A 21,475-nucleotide genomic window follows, 5' to 3' on the forward strand; every position below is an offset into this window, starting at 1 on the left:
AGAAAACATGAAAACATAAATTACCATTCGCCACGTAATTAAATAAGGCAATAAATATAAAAATAAATAAGGCAAAAAATAAATAATTAATGTATAAAACAATAAATAAAAATAAATATGGCAAAAAATAAATAAATAAATAAGGCAAAAATTAAATATTACGATTTAAATTTCAAATATTACGATTTTTTTTTTATAATATTATGATTTAAATTTTAAAATATTACGATTTAAATTTAAAATATTACGATTTAAATTTTTTTAATTTTAAAATTTTTTATAAAAAAAATTCAAACTCTATTTTATACAAATATTTTTTAAATATTTTAATTTTTTTGTTATGTATTTGGTTATGATTTGAGTGTAGAGTTGTGAAAGTAGTATGGAGTTTCGAATTATGTGTTTGGTTATGAGTTTTAAAAATAATTTCTTAAAATACACAAGACAATAAAATAAAACCTCACTTTTTATTATTTTACAGAAAATGAAATCAAATTGAAATTAAAAATAGAATAAAAATAAAAACCACATGAAAAATTATTTGTAAAAAAAAAAAAAAAAAAAAAAAAAAACTTAGCCTGGGTTGGTGACGTCACTGTCAGGACAGCTGCCCAAATAAAAACAAAATTTAATACCAGGGACAGTTTAGTAATATTACATATAGACATCTCACCAAAAAGCCAAAAAGTCAAAAAAGCCAAAAAGCCCTTCCCAAACCAGACTTTTTAGCCCAGGCTAAAATAGTCAAAAAAGTCAAAAAATCAAAAAGCCAACCCACTTTCCAAACGAAGGCTAAGATGGATATGACCAATGATGAACGGCGGATAAAGCTACTCAACTCTCAAGCTCACATATGGAACCACATATTCAACTTCATAAACTCTATGTCACTAAAATGTGCAATTCAACTAGGCATACCAGACATAATCTACAAACATGGCCGAGCCATGCCTCTCTCGGAGCTCGTTGCAGCTCTTCCAATCAACCATTCCAAAGCCCAGTGTGTCTACTGTTAGAATTGATGTATTATTGATTGATGTATGTTATGTTTACAATGAGTCCTATATATAGAAGATTAGAGGAGGTAGGTATGTAGTAGGTGGAGTAGTAGGTGGAGTAGGTGTAGTGGTAGGTTTTGGTAGGTTTTAACAGCCCCCCGCAAACTCAAAGGGGATAGGAACTAACCAACTTGAGTTTGGAGAGAGTAACAAAACAAGAAAATAGACTAATGCATAAAATAAAAGAGGATAGGAGACACTGTATGGTCGTGTCAGACCGTTGGTGAAGACACTGGATGGTTGTGTCATAACGTTGTAGAGGACATTGGATGGTTGTGTCATAACATTGTAGAGGACACTGGATGGGTGTGTCATAACGTTGTAGAGGACACTGGATGGTTGTGGCAGACCGTTGTAGCAGATAAAGTCTGGACAGTTGACGAGGTCACACCGGACCGATGGAGAAGCTAACCGGAATCAATGTTGGGACAGTTTATGGGGTCATGTCGGACCGTTGGAAAATACACTATAGGATGGTGTATATAGGCTGCCCAAATATATATATACATGGATATATATATCGAGCCCTCAAAAGTCGCGCCCTCAAAAGGCATCGAGCGGAGCCATCAAAAGTCGTACCCGACAGAAAGCGTCGAGCCATCAAAAGGTGAGCCGGAGACGCGGCGAGGCACGTGAGCGACAGAGCGGCGTGTCGGCCGCGTCGTCAGTGTCGATATAAACCAATGCGGAGGCTGTGGAAACCAAACCAGGCATTGTCATTCTGAAACACTCTGTAAATACTCTGGATCCAACCCTTTGCTGAAAAAACTCTGCGTTTTCGGAGAGAGAAACTTTGTAACACTCTGTAGCCCAGAAATGGCCTCTTCTTCCCGTGGTCTGCTCACTCTCTTTCCAGACCTCAACGAGTCAACAAGAGAGATAACTGGTGCGGTGGCCCGTGAACTTCAACCAAACACCTCTGGTTTTGCTCCGTTGAACTTTCCGATGCGGTCTGTGGAGCAAAAAATGGCAGTGCAAACGGATATTGAGGCCAATCAGTATACATTGAAGTCATGTGTGGAGACCATGACTGCGGTCACAAACTTGTCGCACCGGCTTCAGAGTAGGACAAATGAGGTGCAGCAGTTAAACGCCCAACTGGCTTTGCTCCAGCGCATGTATAAGGATGCGCGAGCAGAGATAAGTGTGCTAAAGGCGGAAAATAAGGAGCTGAAGCGGAAGGCCACCGTGATGTTCCGATTTGGAGGTCCGCCATATGCTGCAGTGGAGGAGCAGGGGGGAGTGAATGTGCTTGGTGGATTAGGAAGCACAGAGGCAGCACCGTCAAGGACCGCCCAGGATGGAGGCAAAAAGAAGAGACTGGCGGCAGAGTAGGTCGGTGGGTGGCCGTCTGCAGAAAAGAAAACAAATCTGTTGTTGTTGTGATGATGATCTTGTGTGGTTTTTTTTTTTTTTTTTTTTTTTTTTTTGTGGTGTAAAATGTGGATCGGGGTGAATCTCTGAGATGAATAAAATATGGTTTGTTGTGCAAATTTGTAAATGGTTTTGGGTTGTTTGTTTTTTTTGTTTGTTTTTTTTGTTTTTGTTAATAATAATAATAATAATATATTAATGGGGAAAGCATGTGCGCTCTGGGTTGGAAAGTGAAAAAAATGAGAGAGAGAGAGAGTGGGGTACATGATGATGATGTTGGGTCTGTTTAGCTCTGTGATAGCCGTGTGTGAGAAGATGAAGTTGGTGGTGTGAAGTGTGTGTCCTCTCTCTCTCTAAACCGTGTGTGTGTTGTGTGTGGGCTCTCTCTCTTTAAACTGTGTGTGTGTGAATGGTGTGTTGGGTGTAATGCTCTCTCTGTCTCTAAACCGTGTGTGTGAATCTGGAGGGTTCTTCCTGCGGAGGTGGTGGGGATCTGGAGGGTTCCGCCGACGGACATGGCGATGGCGGGGACAGTGCCGGTGACGGTGGCAGAGATGATGGAAGGCTTGGCGTGTTCCAGCAACCACCGGATGGTCTCGCCGTCGGACTTGTGGCGGAGTTCTCGGGTTAGTTGGAAGATCCGGGCGGCGCAGGTGGCGGGGATTCGGATTCTCCGCCCTCGGCCCTCCACCTTAGTGTGGCGGTCCTTGGGAGGCGCCGCTGCAGATGGTCTGATCTGCAATGGCAGGGGCATCGCAGCGGCCGGTAACATCCCAAATTCCGCGGGTGGCTCCTCCTTCAATGCCACTGCTGGCGGTGGCGGCGATTGACGTAGTTTCTGGGGTAGCTCCGAAGTTAGCGGTGGCGCTGAGTCCATATCACCTCCACCGTTGATTCTGTGATCACTTGTCTGTTTGTGAGTGTGTTGAGTGTCTCCAGGTGTGTGATCTGTGTGGAAGGAGAGAGAGATATGGAAGACGCTGTGGAGAGTGGAAGGTATGTGTAGAAAATTCCAGCGGGCAGCAAAGGCAAAGTTGCCCGCCGGCTGCCCGCCGGTGACAAAGAAATACAGGCTTAAATCTTATAGCTCTGATACCATGTTAAAATTGATGTATTATTGATTGATGTATGTTATGTTTACAATGAGTCCTATATATAGAAGATTAGATGAGGTAGGTATGTAGTAGGTGGAGTAGTAGGTGGAGTAGGTGAAGTGGGTGGAGTAGGTGTAGTGGTAGGTTTTGGTAGGTTTTAACATCTACCGCCTCATGCGCATCCTCGTGCATTCCGGCTTCTTTACTGAGGAGAAGCTCTCCAAAAATGTGAAGGAAGAACAAGACGGCTATTTGCTCACACCGGCCTCTTGGCTCCTACTGAAAGATGAGCCATTGAGCGTCACACCATTTTTGTTAGCCATGTTAGATCCAATCTTGACAAAGCCGTGGCATCGTGTGAGTGAATGGTTCCAAAATGGCGATCCCACGCCGTTTGACACAGCTCATGGGAGGACGCTTTGGGAATATGGACGACATGAACCAAGGCTGAACCATTTCTTGAATGAAGCAATGGCTAGTGATGTCCGGTTAGTCACAAAGGTGCTTGTTAAGGACTGTAAGGGGGTTTTTGAGGGCTTGCACTCGTTGGTTGATGTTGGAGGTAGCACGGGCACAGTGGCAAAGTCCATTGCTGATGCTTTCCCAAACTTGAAGTGCACTGTGTTGGATCTCCCACATGTGGTTTCTGGCTTGCAAGGGACTGACAAGTTGAACTATGAAGGAACCAATCATAGATATCTATGTAAAAAAGTGATGCAAAATAGTCACAAAAATTCATTGAGATATAGCATTTTTCAAAATATACATTCATTCTTTAAATTTTATTATAGAAGCACACGATTGTAGCACAACACCGTACTAGGATGGTAAGGTGATCAGCATGATCAGCACTGCACAAACACATGCGATGCGAACCATATAAACAAAACAAAAGGAGATGTTTATATTTGCTTAGCAATACATAATAAACCATGACAAGTTTGAATTGAATTGTTCTAAGGACAAATCTCAATGAAAGACGTCAAACCCAGAATGAGAGTGATTTTATAGTCACTGAAACCGTACTAGAAATTAGGTTCACTGAATATTTTTTATTTGTGAGAGATTTACCTTTTCTGAAATAATTTAGTGAGCAGTCATTTTGTTTATTTTGAAAGACTTTATGTTTTCAATTTTACCCTTACATTTATTTGTTGACTTCTTCTTCTTTTTTTTTTTATTTTTTTTTATTTTGTTTTTTTATTTTTTTTATCTATTAACTTTTTTTGACTATTCAAATTTATATATATATTTCAAATTTGTTTGACTGTCTTTTCAAATTTATATATCTATCTATTGAATTTTTTTCCTTATCTGTTAAATTATTTTCTCTATCTGTTTAAATTCTATAGGCTTCTCTCTTTAATTTTTTCAATCTGTTGAAATTCTTGTGTTGATTTTTCTTATTTGTTGAAATTCTTATGCTAATTTTTCTTTTATGCTGACACCTATTTTTATCTATTTAATTTTTTGAATGAACGAACATTAGTCTCATATATATATATAGAGAGAGAGAGAGAGAAAAAGAGAGAGAGAAAGAGAGAAAGAGAATTAAACAGATTGTATGCAAACAAAACAGAAAAATATTTTTACAGAGCACAAAAACAAACACATATATACAAATTTATTCAAATCTATTCAATAAAAACATTAGGGTAAATTACATTGACACCCCCTGAGGTTTATATTTATTACAGTTTCCCCTCTCGCGTTTTGGAAATTACATCTCCCTTCCTGAGGTTTAAAGTTTCATTACAGATTCCTCCCTCAGCAATTTAATTTTTTAAATACCAATTTTGACCTCACTAGGTAAATTACTTTAACACCCCTCACATTTTAGAAATTACAATCACCTCCCTAAGGTTTGAAGTAGCATTACCAATTGCTCCCTCCGTTAGTATTAGTTGGAAAAAAAATTCATTGAAAAAAAAATTAATTGGAAAAAAATTTATTTGAAAAAAAAATTAATTGAAAAAAAAAATTATTTGAAAAAAAATTTTGTTAGTAAAATTTTTAAATTTCTGTTTAAAACCAACGTAAACTCATTTTTTGAATTTACGTTTTTTTCTCAAATTTACAAATTGAGATAACCATTTATAAACCAAAAAAATTATCAAACAAGTTTTTATGACAGTTTTTTTTAATTTTTGTAAATATAAATTAAAAATTGAAAACGAAATGGTAACCAAACAGGTTTCAGATGGTAAAAATATCGTAAAATTAATAAATAATTAAATAAGTTACCAATGTAAGAAATGACTTATCAAAAGATTCTTAGACTATGTATGGTTTGATTTTACACAAACATACAGGTATATCAATAAAGCGTGAAGGGAAATTCTACTTACACAACATATTTATCTCTTTACATTTTTTATTGGAGATATATATATATATATATATATATATATATATTTAATTTTATCCATGTGTGAAATTATCTTTAAGGACAAAAAATAAAAATTGAGTAGATTTGATTATCTCTTTACATCCATTACATTGTTTTCTCATTTCTTCTTCTCTGTTATACATTTACTTTCAAAAAGTGAGAATCACAATGTTTTGATTATAAAAGAAATCAATGGATGAAGAATGGTAATGAATGACCAGCAAAAAAAAGTGAAATGGTGAGTTTTTTTCTTTATTTTTTATATTTTCATTTCATTTTTAAAAAGGAATATTTGGCTTTTGTTCAATATGTCAAAACTGAACAAAATTAAATAGCCCGGAATCATATTACCGAATAAAAAATACATAGCTAGTAATCCACTGCTGAATAAAAAGTACATGTCCAGTAATTCACTGCAAACATTTCCAGTTTCATTTTTTGACATTTTTGTTTTTAATTTTGTTTTTGTGTTTTTGTATTTTTTTATACTTTGAATGATTATGCTTCTATTTATTACAGTAAGACTAGTAGTGCATTGTTAATGGTTTGTTAGATTTATCTGTTTCCTAGTCATCTAGTACTTTCGAAAGTAACTAATTGGATTCATTTTTATCACTCATGTGCTAATGGATGGGAGAAAAGCACATACTACCCGTATTGATCAATTCCGTACACTTATCAGCTCTAATGTAATAACTATCGAAGCTATCATTATAGATATATTGTGATAACATCTCAGTGTGTTTTTATAAATATTTGTACACTTTATGTTTTTATGGATACTTGATGTTTTAAGGAAAGTTAATCTGTAAATGTGCGGAACAAATGGTTAGACAAATCTAATTTATTCCGCAACATGATACCAGAATAATAAAAATTGTTTGGCAATATATAACTGATCAGACCCATCATAAATTTAGAAGAAAAAAAAATAATATTTTAAGGAAAGTGAATCTGTAAATGTGTGACAATATATGGATGGGCACATATAGTTTGTTCGGTAACATAACACTAGAGTAATTCAAAAATAATAGGTGCAATGAGAAAAATCTGTAAGGATTTTAAAAGGGGTTTAATTTAAGGTTAATTTTGATATAATAAAGAGTAAAATGAGAATTTTAATTATTTCTTAACAATATAATAATAAAATATGTGTAAAGAGATAAAATTATAGTGTAAATAGAATTTTTCAAACGCGAATCATATGAAGCATAATGCGACAATACAAATTGAAAAGATGACCATTTGCTACGTAAATTACATAATTAACTGTTGTTCTAGTGCTTTGCATTATTGTTGTTGGTCCACCCATTTCAATACTTAAACGTTTTTTTGGGTAATTTTACTTACACGTTTAATTGTCTTAAAAGCTGTCACGAGACACATTTTTTTGTTTTATGTGCCCATGGTGCTGCTATGCACATTATTGAAGTTGTTATATAAATTTTGCAAGAGTTGCGTTGTACATGAAGCATAATAAGGCATATCTTAATAAGATGGATATGATCAATGATGAACGGCGGATAGAAGCACACGATTGTAGCACAACACCGTACTAGGATGGTAAGGTGATCAGCATGATCAGCACTGCACAAACACATGCGATGCGAACCGTATAAACAAAACAAAAGGAGATATTTATATTTGCTTAGCAATACATAATAAACCATGACAAGTTTGAATTGAATTGTTCTAAGGACAAACCTCAATGAAAGACGTCAAACCCAGAATGAGAGTGATTTTATAGTCACTGAAACCGTACTAGAAATTAGGTTCACTGAATATTTTTTATTTGTGAGAGATTTACCGTTTCTGAACTAATTTAGTGAGCAGTCATTTTGTTTATTTTGAAAGACTTTATGTTTTCAATTTTACCCTTACATTTATTTGTTGACTTCTTCTTCTTTTTTTTTGTTTTTTTTATCTATTAACTTTTTTTGACTATTCAAATTTATATATATATTTCAAATTTGTTTGACTATCTTTTCAAATTTATATCTATCTATTGAATTTTTTTTCTTATCTGTTAAATTATTTTCTCTATCTGTTTAAATTCTATAGGCTTCTCTCTTTAATTTTTTCAATCTGTTGAAATTCTTGTGTTGATTTTTCTTATTTGTTGAAATTCTTATGCTAATTTTTCTTTTATGCTGACACCTATTTTTATCTATTTAATTTTTTGAATGAACGAACATTAGTCATATATATATATATATAGAGAGAGAGAGAGAAAAAGAGAGAGAGAGAGAGAAAGAGAGAGAGAGAATTAAACAGATTGTATGCAAACAAAACAGAAAAATATTTTTACAGAGCACAAAAACAAACACATATATACAAATTTATTCAAATCTATTCAATAAAAACATTAGGGTAAATTACATTGACACCCCCTGAGGTTTATATTTATTACAGTTTCCCCCCTCGCGTTTTGGAAATTACATCTCCCTTCCTAAGGTTTAAAGTTTCATTACAGATTCCTCCCTCAGCAATTTAATTTTTTTAAATACCAATTTTGCCCTGACTAGGTAAATTACTTTAACACCCCTCACATTTTAGAAATTACAATCACCTCCCTAAGGTTTGAAGTAGCATTACCAATTGCTCCCTCCGTTAGTATTAGTTAGAAAAAAAATTCATTGAAAAAAAAATTAATTGGAAAAAAATTTATTTGAAAAAAAAATTAATTGAAAAAAAAAATTATTTGAAAAAAATTTTTGTCAGTAAAATTTTTAAATTTCTGTTTAAAACAACGTAAACTCATTTTTTGAATTTACGTTTTTTCCTCAAATTTACAAATTGAGATAACCATTTATAAACCAAAAAAATTATCAAACAAGTTTTATGACAGTTTTTTTTTTAATTTTTGTAAATATAAATTAAAAATTGAAAACGAAATGGTAACCAAACAGGTTTCAGATGGTAAAAATGTCGTAAAATTAATAAATAATTAAATAAGTTACCAATATAATAAATGACTTATCAAAAGATTCTTAAACTATGTATGGTTTGATTTTTAGAAAAAAAATTTAAAAATTAAAAATTAATTTTGGTCAAGAAATAAAAAATAAAAAATAATTTTTAGGGCGGCGAGGACGACGAGGACGATACCGACACTAGAGCCAACAACGACATCGAAGGCAGTAGCGATTCGCAGAGGCAAAGGCAGAGGCAGTGGCAAGGCGACGACGGCGATCAGCACCAGAGGCGGCCGTCTGCGTCTACGGGAAGATGAAGAGAGAGAAGAGGAGTTGTTAGGATAAACTGGCCATGTTTGGTTTAACTTTCAAAACATAATTTTTGAAAAAAAATTTCAAAATTTTGTTTGGTTAGAAATTTTTTAAAACAATTTTTAAAATTACTTTTTTTTTTTTTTTTTCTCTCATCTCTCCTTCTCAATCACTTTTTATCTCACATACATACATTCAATTACAATAAAATATCAAATCATCCCAAACTCTTATACTTCAAAACTATTTTCAAAATATATAACCAAACAAATAAAAAAAAATTCTAAACTCCCTCTTCAAAACTTTTTTTTTTTTTTTTTTGAAAATTTATCTCCTAAAACCAAATCAAATACATCCACTATTTTTGCAACGGGTTAGGCTAGAGACCCCAATAATTTATTAAATTTTTTATCAAATCTCTCACATGGGTATGAAACTCACCTACGCTTGTGTAGGTCTCTTAGCTATATAAAAAATTTAATAAAAACTTTTATAAATCATTTGGGTCTATAGATTTTTTTTTTCCCGGTTGCAACCACTTATCCTCATGACAAAGTATTTTAAAGCATGAATGTTTGAAGAAAGAAAATTCGTAATTGGACTATTTAACTTAACTCTCAGTAATAAAAGCAAATAGTGTGTTGCCATGGAGCCGGTGATATAAAATGGTTACTATAAATAAAATAAAATAAAATAAAAGGATATAAAATGGTTACAAAAATCAGGTGCCCTATAGAAGTCCTTTGTTTGTTTTATTTTGCGTTTTATGTCCGTGGATCAATTGTATGACAATATATATTGCAGAAAATCAATAGAGTAAAATATATTAAAATTACAACGATGTAAAATTTTTGGTACAAACAAATCAGATTGCGGTATGAAAATCTCACTCTTTTAAAGAGGTTCAACCCTTCTGCGGTTGGTAAAATTCACAAATCGGTGCAGCAGAATTTAACTTTTGAGTTGTCTGAAACACCCTTTTTTATTTTGCCCAAAAAATTAGGTTCGGCTTGATTTAAAAAAAAAAAAAAAATTTATAAAAAGTTAAAATAAAAGAAAATGAAGTAGAGGAAAAGAAAATATTTTCTGGCAAGTTTTTGACTAATATGAAAATTTTATAAGAAAAATATAAAAAAATTTAAAAGTTTTGTTATAGATAACTCACATATTCATTTTTTTTTGTTTTTTTTCTTTGTATTTTTTGCAAAAAATAAAAAATTAGTTACAATGTTAATATAAGTTGTATAAGAAAATTAGTTTTTTTTTTTATACTTTCCACTACTTTCAAGCTAAACAAACTCATAGAAATTAATTATTATTATTATTATTATTATTATTATTATTATTATTATTTTTTTTTTTTTTTTTTTTAACCTATTTCATTCTAAACAAACTGAGCCCAAATGTTTGATTTGTTGAAAGATAGAATAAGTGCATAAGAGAGCTAAGTAGCACTTCCATGTGGGACTGTGCAAAATAACGTCCAATCTGCTAAAATCTCACTGATCCACATCAATTCGCACCGCTTTAACCGCTAACCATGGTTTAAACTTTAAAATTTATAATATGCCTTCCAAACCACACCGCTCCACTATAGTTAATATATATACTTTTCAACTTCTAATGAAATATCAAAGTAAAAATGAGTGTGGGAGAAATTTAAGATATGAAATATATTATGTAAAATTATTTTGAGTTATATATATATATATATATGTAATATTATATAAATTAGTATTATATATTATGTAAATTTATGATAATTAGTTAAAATATTCTTAAATCTGCCAATTCGTCAAAAATTATCCAAAAATGCAGTTTTTTTGTTGGTTGGCTTGGTGTGGCAGGGTTAAAACCTCTTCATTCATACAAAGAATTGAGGCTCTTGACATGAATGCTAATAATCTGTGTGTTTTCTGTCACTCTGAGGTGGAATCTATTGATCATGTACTTATGTTTTGTCCTCTAGTGTGGCAGTGCTGGTCTAACATGGTTAATTGATGGGATTAGGCATGGGCAATACCAAGATCAGTAGCAGATCTGTTGCAATGGTGTGCTGGAGGCAAGTTATGGCAGATAGTCCCTTCTGTTGTTTTATGGTCTGTCTAGAAGTTGAGGAATGAATGCTTGTTTAAGGGTGCTCATCCTAATATTCAAGAACTGTGTGAAAAAATTAAGGTGCTTATAGCCTTGTGGATTAAATGGCATTTGGAGCTGGATTATTCAGTTCATGACATTGTGTCCAATCTTCACCAGATCAGGCTGGCTCTTTGAGGCCCCAGATGTGCAGCGTTTGTTTCAGTTAGTGTGTCCTTGGTCTGTGGCTTTTGCCTTTTGTTGGTACCTTACCAACTTTTGTGGCTTCTGTTAGCATTTGCTATGGCTCTCTCTTGGTGTCCAATTTGATGGGATCATGTAGTAGTCCTATGATGCTTGCTCTTTCCTTTCCCCTTTATTGATGTACCCTCATACTTTGTATGCTCCATTACATAAATAAAGTTTTTTGCTGATCAAAAAAATAAAGTTGGGCTTAGATTTAGATTTAATCTTGGTTTGGACTAGGCTTGTGCTTGTGCATGTGATGGGTTTGGTCTTAGACTTATAATCTTGAGTTTGGGCTAAGCTATGTTGTGTTGGACTTAGCTTGTGCATGTGTTTGAGAATTGGGTTTCGATCAGGTTGTGACCCAACATTATTATCCATTCTGTGACCCATGTAGTTAGTTTATTCAAATATCATTATATACATATTTATTTGTATATATTAAGCACATGAAAAATGTAAATTTTTGTAACTCTCATCTTTTGATGATGGAGTAAATGACCATATTAGTGGCCATAAGTTTTTAACCTTTGTAACTCTAGCTCTAATGGCTAGAGTTGATGGCCTTGGTTAATGGTATTTGAAGGTCCTACTAATGTATAATCTGCATGGCTAGGGATTCCCTTACTTGTATAAATAGGGGTATTTTTTCTCCAACTTGGTAGAATAATTTTTGGAGAGATTTTTTTTTTATGGAAAATGAGGTGGTGTTTCACTACAAAAAATTAGGTTTTAGAGACCAAAATTTAGGGACCAAATTATTTTTTAGGGATCAAATATTTTTGTTCCAAAAAATGTCGTCATTATATTTTTAACAAAGAAAATTGGATATTAGTGATGAATTATTATCATTTTGGGACCAAATTTTTTGTCTCAAAAAATAAACTATTTTGAGACTAAATAGTTTCATCCTTAAAAGTCTATTTATTAGTGACATTTTCAAAATTTTGTCGCTAAAAGCCTTGTTTTTGACTTTTCAGAATGACCTTTTAGCAACTATCCTCACGAAGATAAAAATTGATCCCTAAATGTCTTTTGCAACAAAATTTTCACTTTTACAGACTAAAAAATTTGGTCTCTAAAACTCTTATATGGTGTTGTGTTTTGATAATAAAGGTGCAGATGATTTTTATATCAAAGAATTTTTTTTCTATTTTCTTTTTGCTAGCCTCTTCTTTAGTTCTTATTAGAGAGAGAATGCTGCCATTGTGAATTTTGCCGAAGCTATTCAAAATGTGCTTTTACATTAGTTGGTTTCGACGTATCCTAGAAGATAGATGCTAGCATACCTCCAACATCCATCGGGAGGCGGTGAATTTGTTTTAAGGAAACTGTAGTATCACATAGGCTTTAGTTTGCTTCTTTTCTTATCTATTGTCATAGCGGTTCTGGTGTGAACCCGACCCATTTGATATTCTGGAACCAAGTTTTATTGCCTTACACGATTGTTCATATCTTGTCACTACAACAAAAAGCAGTTTTGGCCGCTTAACAAAATGTGTTGGCAAAAGGCACATATCGTCGACAAAAAGTTTTGCCGACCCATAAAGTTGCGTCGGCAAAGGTGTGTGGGGAAAAACTTTTGCCAACGAAATATGATTATGTCAATAAAAGTGATGTCTTTAGCAACAACTATCTTCGTCGGCAAAAGCCCTCATCAATCATTGTCATTTTAGCTTGCGTCGGCAAAAATGGCTCAAATAAGATGATTATGTGGCACTTTTGCCAATCCAAATTACATCAGGAAAAAAAGAGACTTTTGGTGATGCAATATCTATCGGCGAAAGTAGACTTTCAGTGACAAATAGTTGTGTTGGTAAAATATCTAATTGTTTTCAAAATAATAATAATTTGGTATTTGGGATGGCCAAAACTACCATTATAAATAACAAATTACTTTTCAATAATAAATTATTTATTGCTTACATATCAATTCGACAGTTCACATACATCAATTTTTTAACATCCAAATATATATTTCTATTTATACCTACACATGTTCTTACAATTCAAAATTTAATTTTATACAAAACAATACTTAAAAGTGAAACTAAGTTAAAAAAAAAAAAAAACAACAACAACAAAAACAAAATTAAGTCAATCCTAATTTGAACAATATCCTAGAGATGGAGATGCTGTTGCAATTGTTGCATAACCAATGATGATCTACAATTCTAAGATTAATGCAATTGAATAAGCCTTCTACTCATATCCACTTAGCACTCGAGCAAGATCATAATATCCATCTTGAACAACCTATATTTAAGAAGGCAAAAGAAAAGCAAGTTATTATTATTAATATTATAAATAAAGAAAATTTAAACTTATGTTATGAGTTTAACTAGGATGATATTAATCCTGTCCACACTTGGTAATTTACCAATTTACTTTATGTCTGTATTTAAGATTCCTTATATGTGGCTAATGAATTGGAGAAATTTCAGTGTAGCTTCTTACATATGAGAGACAATAAGGATTAAAGAAAGCTTAGGTTGATTAAATGGGACAATGTGACTAGATCAAGAGATTTTAGTGAGATGGGTATTGGATCACTTACAAATTATAAATTATGTTTGCGCTATAAAGAAAAGTTCTATCGATTAATTTAAAAGTAATCAATTCAGTTCTATCGATTTTCTTAATAAGAAAATGATTCATTCTCACAAAAATCTCTCACAAAAGTATCTCTTTATAAATTTTGATAGGTAAAAATTTAACATTACCGTTTTTTTTTCCCACTCTTAATCTCTCCAAATTCAAAGTGTGGGTTATGATAAAAATGAGTTTCTCTCAATTTCTACTCATTTCTCTTCTTTTTACTTATTCAAACAATTAATATAAACAAAAAAAATTCTTTTTTCTTCCCAAATCATCCAAATCAAAATGAGCTATTAAACTTGAACCCTGTGCTACAAATCTAGAGAATAGCAGTTGAATTTTGTTCTTTTTTCCCCCCAAAATCAGGATGCATTTTCTCATTAAATTTATTAATTAAGCATTGAACGCTAAAATCTAAAAACAACTGAAGTTGTAATAAAATATGTAAAAACAACCACTTCACTCAACCATCATATAATTTTTAACAAAAAAATATATATTTTTCCTAATTCAATCAACAACTCCACAAAAACAAGCCACAACACCAATCCCCCAAAACCAATACAGAGAGACCTGCTGGAGATGTTCGATCGACACAGAGTGAGGGACTTTTTGTTACAGTTTTTGGGAGGTGATTATAACTTATTTGATATTGGTAATATCAGAGTCGGGTTCGGCCGGCGGGGAAAGTTGCAAGGTTTGGAACTTTGCAAGGATTAATTGAAGGGTGTTATGAATTTGATCGAAATTTGACTCATGACGGGCCAAAATTTCGCTTACTTCATTGCGGAATTCGGTGTTGGTTTTGCCATGGGTATCCATGGAACGCGGCTCTGATACCACTGATAAGGAATTTGTGAGAAAACAGTTAGAGAGAGAGCAAGAAGCAGAAGAACAGAGGCTTGAGAGAGGAATGAAGCTGGGAATTAAACTTACTATCTTTATTCAATAGTTTCCAGGCTATTTATAAGCTAAGTCAGAACACTAACTACAAAAGATAATGCAAAAAGATGTGGTTGATCATGGAAAAAGTGGTTATAATCATTTGCTGAAAATAATGAAAACAAACTATTATTAAGCCTATTTCTAAGGCAGTATATTCTCTAAGCCCACTTTCACGTATGCATGAGATCATGGGTGTGAGCATGGTATAATGGGTGATGTTTGTGGATAATGGGTGTGCAGTATCACATAGTTTTATTTGTTTTATTTGTTTCTTTTTTTTTAAAATTTTTTTTATTTATCTTTTTTCTTTTTTACATGTTGGGCATTTTTTATTTTTTTTAACGTTAATGTTTAATGTTTTTGTATTTTATATTTGTTTTATATAAAAATAATTATGAATCTCTTCATTGTGAATCATTTTCATTCTACATCTGAAAACAAACGGGGCCTGAGTCTCTACAAACTGTTAGATTTACAAAATTTTTTTTGCTCTAAGATGGCTTGAGGTCCATAATTCTTTTTATTTATACTTTGAAGAATTCATGTCCCCTTACATATAACTGAAGGCCCTTTATATGGCATTTCCAGACTTTAATTTCAAATTTCAAACTACTCTAAAACAGTACAATAGTTGATATACTGCTCCAAACTTAAAATACTGACTTCAAATATATTTTAACAATGCACTAATTAAAAATAAAGGTGGAACTATATCCCATCAATCTACAACATTGATAATATTTCATTCCCCTGTATCATTCATGGCATGACTAAGATAAAAAACACCCTCATATTCTTCCCATCAACCCATAGCTTTTTTGCACAATAATAAATTTGACAGCAACATTTTAACAATAAAAAAATATATTTGACAGCAACGCTTTGATTTTAAGAGTTGTCCTTACCCATCATGGTGCTGCTTTATATCTTCTGCATCCCTACATTAAATATTTATTTTTAGTGTATTCTTTTCAGCTTTAGATTTTCTTTTCCACCGAATCTTTATTTGTCTTTCTAACTTGAAATGTTTTTTTATTATTATTATTATTATTTTTTTTTTATTGTTACACTTATCACATTTTTATATCATCTTTAATATATCATCTTTTATGTCAACATATTATTAAAAATAAACGTGAGTGATGAGACCTATTACATCAATAGTATGTTAACTCATGATGTGCGGCTTGAGATTTGCGATGTGTAGCACAGTGTTGTGAGCTCATGAGAGCGTGTCCCAAATTTATTTTAATAATCTGAATTGTTCATAATATAGAGTTCGTTGAGTAGATCATCCATAAAAAAAATTAAATTAATTAGATATTTATAACCCATAACAAGATCACGTTTATGTTTAGAAAAAATAAACTATTAGTGCATGATTTTGATTGTTTTTTAAGGCTATTATTCGGCTTGATCATAGAATTATATTTGTCTGATTAATTTTATTTTTTATATGGAAAATATATTTAATGAACCTTATAATATGAACAACTTAGATCATCAAAATATAGTCCGAACAAATCTCATGAGGTGTGACAACACAGATGCTGTGATAATACTGGTGCTGACACAACACTCCCTCCAAATTTTATGAGATGATATCTTAAAAATAATATATAAAATGATAAATGTAGCATTATTGATATTTTTTGAAGCGTCATCATCTCCACAACAAACAGCGGCTTCAATTATGAGATATGTATCCTACAATTAATATTAAAATATCAAATATCCAACCATGCTTAAAATGCGTAATTTCTGGTGAAGTACAACTGTGGCCGAAATTTCAATAGAAATTAATGTAGGTTTACTATGATTGTAATAATATTTAAATATGACATGGATAGGCCTATAAAGGTTACAGTCCACTGTGAACAACTCAAACTCACCACTTAGGGCCCAATACATAATTCAACTGATAAGGCCCAGTACCATCTAGAAGTCAACATAGCATGAAGGACCAATGATATTCAGACACCTGGCAGGTAAAGGGCAAGCCACATCAACAGACAAAGATCTGCAAAGTTATAGCCACTGCACATCGCCATTAATATAGCCCTTCACTGCATTTATTACGACAACACCTCTCCGTCGGGACAGCACGCCCTCACCCTGAACAAGGTAAGCCACAGCATAAACTTTTGGCCAAAGTGGACAGGTTGGAAGAGACAACGAAATGATTACCAGAATATAAGCAAATATTGAAGAGAAGAAGAAGGTTAAGCTTTTTTATCTCTAATTCATCTCCACACTCTACTTCTCTCTCTAACTTGCTTGTCGGAGGGTTCGCTGGGGGACTCCCGTTCCCCGTTGAACTCGTGTGCAGGTTCTCTGGTGGGTTTGATCATTCAGATACCGGTTCGAGAAGTGTGGATCAGTCCGACCCGCTCTGCTTGGAACTCGTTACATTACAACTGTATCATCAGTTGGCGCCGTCTGTGGGAAACGCCTTGCTCCGCGCGCCAGTTGTGCTCATTGCCGCCGGTGACCCTGTCCCAATAACCCTTTCTTAGTATCCATCAAAGTGTATGGTCACGACTAGATCCATGGCTTCTCACTATAACGCTCCGGACCACCAAGCCGACCCCCCCAATCTAAACAACCCATCGCAATATTTCATCGAGCTTACCAACAGCATTAACCGCATGGCCAAACAAAACCAAGCCCTGATAAATGCCCTACTCCAAAAGAACCTTCTTATACCCCCCTCCACCACCTCCCAATATTAGGCCCAACCAAGAACGAGCCCCGAGCCATACCATCCCGCAGCCCTATCCACCCAACTTGAAAGGTTTGCAACCTCCTCCTCGTCATATGAATCCACCACCCCGGTCCCCGCATCCACCGCTCCTGGTACCAGCCCCTGAAGGGGAGGCTAGTAGCGTCCAACCCCCACTGCCTTCCGATGGTGATAACATCCTTCTCTGGGATGCAGAACTCCGAGCCATGAAGCTCCAACTCCAAGGGGTCATGTAGAACATCCAGCATAAACCCTCTACCACAGCAAACTCACTATTTGTCGCCTCCATCCGGGACAAGCCTCTACCCCCCAAGTTTAAAATGCCCACCATCGACTCTTTTGACCGCACGACGGACCCAGTCGACCATCTGGAGACCTACAGAACCCTCATGATCCTCTATGCATTCCCTGACGAGATCATGTATCGAGCTTTCCCCGTGACACTAAAGGGATCAGCTCGGTTGTGGTTTAGCCAGTTACCAGCAGACTCCGTCTCCACTTTCCAACATCTTAGTGACTCCTTCCTCAGCCATTTTACTGGAGCCCAGCGCTAACGTCGTCCGGTGACCTAACTCCTCAACATCCGTCAAACCGAGGGGGAGTCCCTGCGCAGTTTTGTTACCCGCTTCAACACCGAAGCCTTGCAGGTGGCGAAAAATGATGATAAGGTCATCCTTACGACTTTCATGGTCGGACTACGGTCGTCTGATTTCCTCTTCTCCCTCTCTAAAACCCCCCCACTTCTATGGCAGCCCTACTCTCTAAAGCCCAAAAATACATGAACGCAAAAGATTCCCTAACCGCTCGCCAAGACCCTACAACAAAAAACCTGACCTCCCGAGAAAAGAGAAAGGACCTAGAAGCCAAAAATACCCAGTACGATAACCAAACACCGCATTATACAGACCGACCCCCTTGAGCCGACCGGTCGGCACCAGCCCGACCGCCCAGTCAGTTTGAGTGGTACACACCTCTCAACTCCCCCATAGAGCAAGTCCTCAACCAGATCCAACGGGATTACCCCCTCAAATGGCCGCACCCATTACGAACCCTCTTCGGTCGGAAAGACCAGTCCAAATATTGCCGTTTCCACCAAGACCACGGCCATAACACCGATGAGTGTGTCAACCTCAAAGATCAGGTCGAGACCTTCATACGTCAGGGACGTCTTAGTCGGTTCACGGACACCCGCCCTCAGCAGAGGCAAAGGAATGAGCCCCCCAGAAACAACCGCCGGTGCAGCCCCCTCCGACAGCCAACCCAACCTAACCCAGGCCATGATCGCCCTCCACAGCAGCCTCGACCGCAAGGTAATCCCCCCCCACCTGTTGGAGAAATCAGAGTTATTTCGAGCGGCCTTGCTTTTGGGGGACCATTTCGCTCGGCTCAGAAAGCAGAGTTCAGAAAGATAAGGCAGGGTTTAGACAAAGCTGTTGCCACGGTGGACTGACCCTCCAAACGGCCCAGGCAGGGGAACGAGCCTATCACCTTCACGGACGCCGACTGCGCAGGCATCCGCTACCCTCATTATGACCTCTCGTCATTTATGCCCTCCTCTCCAACTACAAGGTCAGACGAGTTCTCATCGACAACGGTAGTTCTTCCGACATCATTTTCCTCAACTGCTTTTGCCAGCTCAAGATTGGAGAGGAAAGTCTGTCTCCTCTCCAGACCTCTTTGGTCAGTTTTACTGGTGACCGAGTGACCTCCATCGGCTCCATCGATCTTCCTATCATACTCGGCGAGTACCCGCGGCAGACCACAAAGTTGCTCACCTTTCTTGTTGTCGACTGCCCCTCCGCCTACAACGTCATCCTTGGCCGCACCGCCCTAAACGCTTTCCAAGTTATCACATCAACTTACCACCTTGCCATTAAATTCCCCACCGATCTGGGGGTTGGGACAGTGAGAGGAGAGCAGACAGTTGCCAAGGAGTGTTATGTCGCCTCACTCAAAGAAGTCAAGCTGAAGGAGGCAATGATCATTGAGGGGCTTGACGTCTGAGATGAGGACGAGCTGGTCAGAGGGGAGCCTATGGAGGAGCTCGTTGAGGTTCTCATTGACCCCGCCAACCTGACCAAAACTGCCAAAATTGGCAGCCAACTATCCCCCCAAGCAAAGGCAGACCTTACTGCCCTCCTGATCGAGCACAATGATGTATCTGCCTAGACCCACTCGGACATGCTGGGTATTGACCCCTCATTCATAACGCACCACCTCAGCATTGAACCCCATTTCCGACCTTACCGCCAGAAGCAGCGCATCTTTTATTCGGAGCGCAACACTCTCATTGCCGCAGAGGTCGACAAGCTCCTTGAGGCATAATTCATCAAAAACGTGGACTACCCTAGATGGTTGTCAAACGTTGTCCTGGTCCGTAAGAACAATGGTAAATGGCGACTCTGTGTCGACTACTCCGACCTCAACCGAGCTTGCCCCAAAGACAGCTATCTTCTCCCCCGCATAGATCTGCTGGTTGACGCCATGTCCGGTCATCAAATGCTCAGCTTCATGGATGCCTTCTCTGGGTACAACCAAATTCTGATGCACCCATCTGATCATGAACACACCTCCTTCATTACAGACCGAGGTACTTACCATTACCGTATGATGCCATTTGGGCTGAAAAATGTTGGGGCCACCTACCAACGGTTGGTCAATGCTGTTTTTCATCATCAAATAGGTCGGAATATGGAAGTATATGTTGACGACATGCTAGTCAAGAGCAAACTCTCCGCTGATCACCTGGCCAACCTGCGAGAGACCTTCGCCACCTTATGAAAGTACCAAATGAAGCTCAACCCGAAAAAGTGAGCTTTCGGCGTAGGATTTGGGAAGTTTTTGGGTTTCATGGTCAATCAGCGGGGCATTGAAGCCAACCCTGAAAAGATCAAGGCCTTGATTGAAATGCAGTCACCCAGAATAGTTAAGGAGGTTCAAAGACTCACTGGCCGAGTCGCCGCCCTCAACTGCTTCATTTCCCGCGTAACGGATAAGTGCCTCCCCTTCTTCAAAGTTCTTCGGCAAACTTTTGAATGGACGACCGAATCCGAAGAGGCTTTTCAACAGTTGAAGCAGTGTATGGCCAACCCCCCTCCTTTCACGGGCACTCACGGGCAAACCCCTTTTTCTCTATTTAGCCGTGTCAAGCACCGCAGTCAGTGCAGCTCTTATCAGGGAAGATGGCTCTATCCAACGGCCGGTCTACTACATCAGTAGGGCTCTCAGGGGAGCAGAGCAGAATTACCCACTGTTACAAAAATTGTCCCTGGCCTTGGTCACTGCCTCCAGACGACTCCGTCCTTATTTCCAAGCCCATTCCATAGTGGTCCTCACCGACCAACCCTTGAAAAAGGTAATGCAGCAACCAGAACTCTCTGGCAGACTCATACAGTGGTCAGTGGAACTCAGCCAGTTTGACATCTCCTACCGGCCTCGAACGGCGATTAAGGGGCAAGTTGTCACTGATTTCATCCTGCAGTTCACTAAACCTACCCCAACCACGGTCCCTCCATCCCCACCCATCCCTACCGACCCAGAAGACCCCCACTCTTGGACTTTCAACGTCGACGGGTCATCCTGTAGGGAAGGCAGCGGGGCTGGTCTCATCCTCACCGCCCCTGAGGATAGTTATTTCAAATGTACTCTCTGTTTCTTGTTCGAGGCTAGCAACAATGAGGCCGAGTATGAGGCATTGATAGCAGGTCTCCGCCTAGCTAGGGATA

At 36.5% G+C, this 21,475-nt stretch overlaps 1 pseudogene; it reads left to right on the forward strand.

The window, feature by feature from the left end:
• The first annotated feature begins 797 nt into the window (after positions 1-797).
• On the forward strand, positions 798-19,754 carry LOC145795974 (putative O-methyltransferase 3 pseudogene; annotated as a pseudogene).
• The last annotated feature ends 1,721 nt before the right edge of the window (positions 19,755-21,475 follow it).

Source organism: Camellia sinensis, chromosome 7, assembly GCF_055761805.1.
Source record: "Camellia sinensis isolate YWXY chromosome 7, ASM5576180v1, whole genome shotgun sequence".
Lineage (NCBI taxonomy): Eukaryota > Viridiplantae > Streptophyta > Magnoliopsida > Ericales > Theaceae > Camellia > Camellia sinensis.